This window comes from Borostomias antarcticus, assembly GCF_949987555.1.
Source record: "Borostomias antarcticus genome assembly, chromosome: 7".
Classification (NCBI taxonomy): domain Eukaryota; kingdom Metazoa; phylum Chordata; class Actinopteri; order Stomiiformes; family Stomiidae; genus Borostomias; species Borostomias antarcticus.
In genome coordinates, this window is record NC_140240.1 from 22704425 (window position 1) to 22711924 (window position 7500).

General features: G+C 53.4%; 1 protein-coding gene across 1 annotated transcript in view; it reads left to right on the plus strand.

Annotated features, from left to right (window-relative positions):
- Window positions 1-7500, plus strand: part of pitpnc1a (phosphatidylinositol transfer protein cytoplasmic 1a) — an 81957-nt gene that overhangs the window by 62525 nt on the left and 11932 nt on the right. The window lies entirely within an intron of this gene.

The following is a 7500-nucleotide window of genomic DNA, read 5'->3' on the forward strand; positions in this document are numbered from 1 at the left end:
CGAAAGCGCATGGATATCACCGACCCGCTTAGCCGAGGCCAGGGCCAGCAACAGCACAGTCTTAAGAGAGACGTGCTTCAAATCCGCTCCCCCCAGTGGCTCAAACAGGGGGCCCTTAAGACCCTCCAGAACCACAACCAGATCCCAAGGCGGCACCAAGGGTCTGGAGACAGGGAGGAGCCTGCGCGCACCCCTCATGAAACGGCAGACCAGCGGATGCTGGCTCACCGTCCACTTGCCAAACCCCACGTGGCAAGCGGCAATAGCCGCCAAGTACACCTTAACCGTGGAGAAGGCCCGTCTTTTGTCAATCAGGCCCTGCAAGAATGACAAATTTGCACCCACTGGGCACTGAAAAGGAACATGGCCCGCACCGCGGCACCACTCCTCGAACACCCTCCACTTAGAGTCATACAAAGACCTAGTGGAGGAAGCACGAGCACCCTGAATAGTGGCTATCACGTCCTGTGGGAGCCCCACAGCCGACAGATTGAGCCACTCAGGGGCCAAACCCACAGTTCCAGACACTCAGGGTGCGGGTGGAAAACCATCCCCCCCCCCTGGGGACAGCAGGTCCCTGCGCAGCGGGAGCCGCCACGGCTGAGCGCGCAGCAACCTGTACACCTCCGCCAGCCAGTGCATAGCAGGCCAATGCCGAGCTACCAATAGCAGGGTGTGGCCGTGGTCCCTCACCCTGGACAGGGTAGGGGGTATCAGGGCCAGGGGAGGAAACGCGTAAAGAAGCCCGCGCGGCCAGGCGTGCGCTAAAGCGTTGATGCCCAGGGGAGCGCTCATGCTGCGCAGGGAGTAAAACAGCGCGCACCGAGCGTTGTCCTCCGACGCGAACAGATCCACCTCGGCCCGCCCGTAGCGCGCCCAGATCTGTTCCACCACCTCCGGGTGCAGAGCCCACTCCCCGTACACCGGTGAGCCCCGGGAGGGTCCGCACCCGTGTTCAGTACAGTCTCGCCCTCAGCGAGAGAAGACGGCCACAACTCCAGAGGATGAGTCTGCATGCCAGCATGTGCAACTGACGGGAGCGCAACCCCCCTTGGCGATTGATTATACCACCGTCGTCGTGTTGTCTGTCCTGACCAGGACATGATGACCCACGAGAGACGGGAGGAAATGCCTCAGGGAGAGGAACACTGCTGAGAGCTCCAGAAAATGTATGTGAGGCAGCAGGAGACCCGGGCTCCAGCGGCCACTCACAGACTGACCCTCGTGTATCCCGCCCCAGCCCGTCAGGCTGGCGTCCGTAGTGACCACCTTCCTGGACAACACAGAGCCCATGGGCACGCCCTGTGTCAGGAAAGACGGGACCCGCCAGCGGCGCAGCACCCGCATACAAACCGGCGTCACCAACACCCGCCGTGCGCCATGACGCACGGGGTCCAGCGCGCATGAGGCCATCCAAAGCTGGAACTCCCTCATGTGCAGGCGGCCAAGCCGGACCACGAGGATGGCCGACGCCATCAGTCCGAGAAGCCAAAGACAAAGCCTGAACGGAACGGACCCGCCCAGGCGAAACAGCGCCAGGCATGCTCTGAAAGCCTTCTGAAAGGCTTCGTCATCCCTCTTCTTGGCCTCGCACCATCGCTGCATGGAGGCAAGCGCAGAGCCGAAAACACCCTCTGGGACGATGGGCATGTCCAACACGTCGTCCTTCTCCCTGTCCGACAGGTTGGCGAGGATGAGCCACCGCGCCCGTTCCTGCAGGACCAAGGTCCCCATTGCTCTCTCCGTGGCCTGAACCGCACAGGACGGGTCCTGCCCGTGTGCGAAGTCCTCACACAACTCCGCTTGGTAGGCGGTGAGCAGGGAGAGGACGTTCAGGGCCCTGGCCGAGAGAGCTACCACCTTGTAAGCCTTCTCAGGTAGGGCTGACTGGAAATGGTCCGACTTAGACGGCAAGGAGGGGCTCCTGGAGGAGACCGCCGACAGCCGTGGGTGAAGGTGGGCTGCGACGAGTGGCTCAATCGGAGGCATGCGGAGCAGACCCAGGCTCTCCATACCCTCGCAGTCGAGGGATGAGGCGCCGGGAACCGGGCAGTCCCTCCAGGAGCGTGCCATCTCGTCCAGCAGCTCCGGGAAGACAGGGAGAAGCCACTTCGACGTACCCCTGGCCGAGGGCAATTTCTTCCCCTCGTAGCGGGACCTGGTGGTCTCGGCTACGGCGGTCGGCCACAGGATGTCCAGTCGATCAGCCGCGCATTTGCACACATCGAACATGTCCGAACTGGGGAGGGGAGAAGCTGGTGTGCTGCACTCATCTCCATCCCGGGTGCTGTCGAGGGCCCCGGGCAACGCAGCCCGGGCCTGAGGGGAGAAAACGTCCTCCTCCTCGTCATCCTCTGAGATGAGGAGATCCGAGGGGTGGTCCTCATAATCGTCCCCACAGTCCAACTCCAGAACGTCTTCCTCAGAAGCAGGAGCCGCGACCATGTCGAGCTGGGAGCTCCAGCTGGCACTAGCCCGCGGCAACCCTACTGTAACGACCACCTCTCCATCCTCCTCTTAGACGTCCCGACGGAGGGGAGGAGGGGGTCGCATTCAGACAAGCTAGCCTGGCGAGCCAGCCGTCTGCGGAGACTCTTGATTGTGATAACAGCGCAGTGTTGACACGAGCCGAGAGCGTCGAGAGCTAGCCGGGCATGTTCCAGCCCCAGGCAGCCCGAGCAGACCTGGTGTGGATCCTTGCTCGAGATCTTGTTCCCACACCCGCAGGTGCGGGGCTCCGAGTCTTGAGAACCTCTGGCGTGGTGGGGCTCCGGCCCAGTAGCTGGCGTGCTAGCTAGCCGAGGAATTAGCCGGAGAGCTAACTCCAACGGTCGACCACCGTGGGGAGGTGACGAACCGTGACAAAACCAGCTAGCTGGTGTGCTAGCTAGCCGCGAAGCCGAGAGATTTAGCCGGAGGGATAAATGCTCGACTGCCGAACGCCGTGGAAGGGCGTCGAAGACTGCCTAACCGTGGTGGGGCTGAGGGAATCCAGGTAAACCTCCGGTTTCGAAGACCAGCGTAGCGGAAGGTCCAACGAAAACTAGCTAGCGCCCGGCGACAGAAGCCGATGTAAGATCCGTCTGTGGACAGTTGAACTAGCTAGCGTGGACGCGAGAAGCTACTCCGAGTGAGAAGAGGTGTTTGAAAGAAGGTGATTCCTCTGGCGCCAGCCTATGTAGGCAGGTGGGTCTACCCCCCCTGCAGCGGGGCGTGCCTCCCATAGCGAGACACCGAAACGAATATTATGAAATAGAACAACAACAACAACCTGGCTAGACTCTGTACAGTCTGACTAAGCACGTGCAGTCCTCATGTTGTGTACTGTAAACATTGTGTGAAGACAGCCCCCCCGCCAGCCGCACACCCCATTTACAGGAGAAGGTTTTGATGAGGAGATTGCACACACACACACACACACATGCACACACACACTCAGGAGGAGTGTGTGCCATTAAAAGAAGCTTGTTTCTTACGTACAGGTCAGGAGAGAACACAGCCACGAGGGAGTGTGCTGTGAGATGATTCATGTACTGGACAAAGCTTGTTGGTGTGTGTGTGTGTGTGTGTGTGTGTGTGTGTGTGTGTGTGTGTGTGTGTGTGTGTGTGTGTGTGTGAACATGGAATAATCCAGCGCTGGTTGGCAGTAGCGTTACCTGAGTCCAGTCCAGCTCGGTGCGCGTCCCCCCCCCTGGGCCAGATGGCCGCCCACCCCTCCATATGCAGTGAGCGCGTCCCCGGCTCACCACTCAGGAAGCCAGGTGTCTGACACCCTGGTCAGGGGGCACTGGGGACACAGGCTGGGGGGTGGGAGGGGACACTGAGGAAGAGAGAGAGAGGGAGGGAGAGGGAGGGAGGGAGGGAGAGAGAGAGGGAGGGAAAGAGAGAGGGAGAGAGAGGGCTAGGGGAGAGAGAGGGCGTGGGGAGAGAGGGAGGGAAAGAGAGAGGGAGAAAGAGGGGGAGAGAAAGAGAGAGATAGAGAGAGAGAGAAATAATTCCAAGCTTCTCTCAACCTGGCAAACATACCTCTTAACCCTGCCTGCCTGTCTTAAGCCATTTCAGTCCTTCTCAAACATGGCCGTTGGTGATATTCTGCCAGAATTGTGTATTTTTAACCGAACAAAGGAGCATAGCTCTTTGGCCGTTGAAAACCAGAAGGGGTTTTGGGTGGGTGGATTATTTCAATGGACTGCACGGATGAAGGATAGCACTAAATTCAATTTCATTGCTAAGCCAATGCTTGAAATGCTTCATGAATCCTTACAAGGTTTATAGATGTTGTAAAATGCTGACGTCTCTCACCTACTTTTTAAATTGGACCAGACTGTAGTCACCCTTCGCTTATCCCTGTCAGCTTCCTGTGAGCTGTAACACCAGAGCAAGCTGAGGTCAACTTCTATCACCATTTCCCTGCTGCAAGGGAGCCTTGTACAAAACAATACCGTTTACCGACAATGATGTACGTACTGGTGGTTCACTTACTCTAGATACATATAGCTAGGAATAAATTTAGTTACTTTCGATAAGAGTATCTGCTACAGTAAATGACTAATATGTAAATGTAAATGACTGCTAAAAGATTGTAATGTAATGCAAATGTAGTTCAGGAGCCAAACCTCTTATAACTTCTTATAAATCGCGTTTGATAAAAGCATCTGCTAAATGACTAACATAAAATGTAAATGCTAAATCCTGCTAAATAACTTTAAATAATGTAAATATAGATCATAAAAAAAAAGTGAACGAGCCTAATAAGACTTAAACTCCCAAATCAAACAATTACACCTCAGACTCGGCAGAGCGGGCTTGCTGGCACCGACGGCCCCGGTCGGTTGATTTTGTGATGGACGAAAGTCTCTGGGCCGGCGTTTTGCGCCCCCACCTCCCGGGCGCCGCAACGCACTTTCTCTGCCAGCCACTTGAAATATACCGCTAGAAGGCGTCTGGTGTGAAAACCAGCGGGCGGTTGAAACCATACCACCGCCCACACACACATACTCACTCCACGTTGGTATCTCGGGCAGTGCCGTTGCCGAAATTGTTAGGATGGAGTGTTTACAAGACGAACAAGAGATGGAGAGATGTGAGCAGATGGAGGAGGAAGAGGACGAGTTGTCGGTCCTCCTGTTTTTGCAACATGTGAATGTCAGCTTTTCAAAAGATAGGGTACAAGATGAAGATATTCTGAAACGTGTTTAGGTTGTGTGTTTTTTTTTACGGTAAACTAGTTATAATAGCCCCCATAAACACGCACACACACACACACACACACACACACGCATGCACATGCACGTTTGAAGGCTCTTTCCATTTGCATTTTAATCACACACCTCATGTTCAGTCTGGCTCCGCTTTTACCCAATTTATAGCAGGGCCTGTACAATCACACAACCTTCAGCCAAGGAGCCCCATGGCGGTGTGTGAGTGTGTGTGTGTGTGTGTGTGTGTGTGTCTGGGTGTTAGCCAGGCCTATCGAGAGCTTGCCAGACGTGTGTGTGACTACGCCAAGCATCATTTCCAAAAATCCCAGTTGGGGCTGAATGCTTGGGATGGGTGTTTTACATCAAATACACACCCATTCATACACTCGTAAACACATTCACTAGCTCACACACACAGACAACGCACCGTGACATGGCGTATACGCACTCAATTAGAGAGAGGGAGAAGGGAACACACGTGCGTGCACACACACACATACACACACACAGCCATGTGGCTCCCTGGCTAACGGTTGTGTACACACACACACACACACACAGACATACACACACACACACACACACACACACACATGCACACGCTTGAGTGCACATTAGCACTTTATGGACACAGTGGATCAGGGAGAGATGCACTCCCATCTCTGTTACTGCTCATCCTCTGAGAGAAGTTCTCAGTCTCAGTCTCTCGGTCTCTCTCAGTCTCTTAATCTCTGTCTCTTAGGGGCGAATTCACTAAAGGATTGCGCAGCTTTTCCTGACGCAAAGCCTGTGCAAATAAGTCAAAAAGTATGTTTGCTATTCACAAAGCCCTCGCAAAGGGTGAAATACGGTGTTAACTGCGTTGCGTTCGTCATTGCGTTTCTCTGCGCCGGTGTTATTAGCTGATATTTAAATTAGGTAATATGGGCGGAGAATGTTCCCCTTTCTATGCAAATGAACATTATTGCAAAACCCGCCCAATTCACAAAGATCGGCGCAAATTGCCTCACGCAGTTAAGGTGAAATTAATTCCGTTTTCAGAGACGTGGTGTTATTTAAGCGCAAGGGGTGTCATGGCCAGCCTTTCCGCTGATCATGTCAGCAGTGATTGTTGCGAGGCGAATTCGGCATCGCAATGCCAGGCATGTTGTTCGTGAGAGAATATTTAGAAGAAGGTCACTTTTTGATTTAACACTAGAACCACCGTGGTAGCTGTTTGGACACCAGAGCGCGCAGCTCTTCAGCCAACTGGAGGATGAAGTCGCGTCTGGGGAGGCTCAGTTGACTATGCGTCTCTCCACCCGTCCCCAGCGAGTCCAAGCTCCCCCAATGAATATAATAGCCTACATAGCACGAAACTGTGCGTATAATAGTCTATACGCGAAACTGCGCATTCCCTATAGCTGTTCATTGAACGGCTGGGGGCCGATATAGGTATAAATAAATAAAAACATAGCCTACACAATATTTTTTTTATTTGAATGGTCTTGAAAATATTTTGCTTTTGTATCATAGGTGACGGCAGGTATCATCTTCAGCCATGGATGATGACTCCCGTGCGTAATCCTTCCAACGTTGGAGAGGCGGCGTACAACTGGGCTCACATCAGGACGCGCGGTGTGATTGAGTGCACATTTGGAATCCTGAAAAGCCGTTTAGATGCCTAGATCGTACCGGTGGGGCAATGTTATACACTCCCCCAAAAGAATGCCAGATCATCGTGCTGCAACTTGCATAACATAAAATGACAATTTTTCCTTTTTTCGTCTTTTCAAATCATTCCACCTCCGTTTGCAGTCTTCCGCGTTTACACACACAAATGGCACTGACTGATTGGGAAATTAAACCCCAAATATGATTTTTGGCTGCAGTCGTGATATTTTTTGCGGAAAGCTGTGAGACATCTTTTTGAACCTCGTCCGTGAGGCCTTCAAGTTCGCTGTCTGAAAATCGTATCTTTCTTTTTCTGTCTGCCATCGTCCAATGATATGCATACGAGTTGTATGCGCTGTATGCGCAGTATTTATAGTCATTTCCTATATCAGCAGCAAATTGCACTCAGCCGCAAACACCGAATGGGCGTGTTTGCGCTGGGATATTATTAGCGCAATGTCTTTAGTGAATAGGTTTTTAAAACGGAGCACATAGCTGGCGCAACTGACGCGCAATGTAATGGTGCAATTAGCGGGCGCAATTTGCTTTAGTGAATTCGCCCCTTAGTCTCTCTCAGTCTCTTAGTCTCAGTCTCTTAATCTCTGTCTCTTAGTCTCTCTCAGTCTCTTAGTCTCAGTCTCTTAAT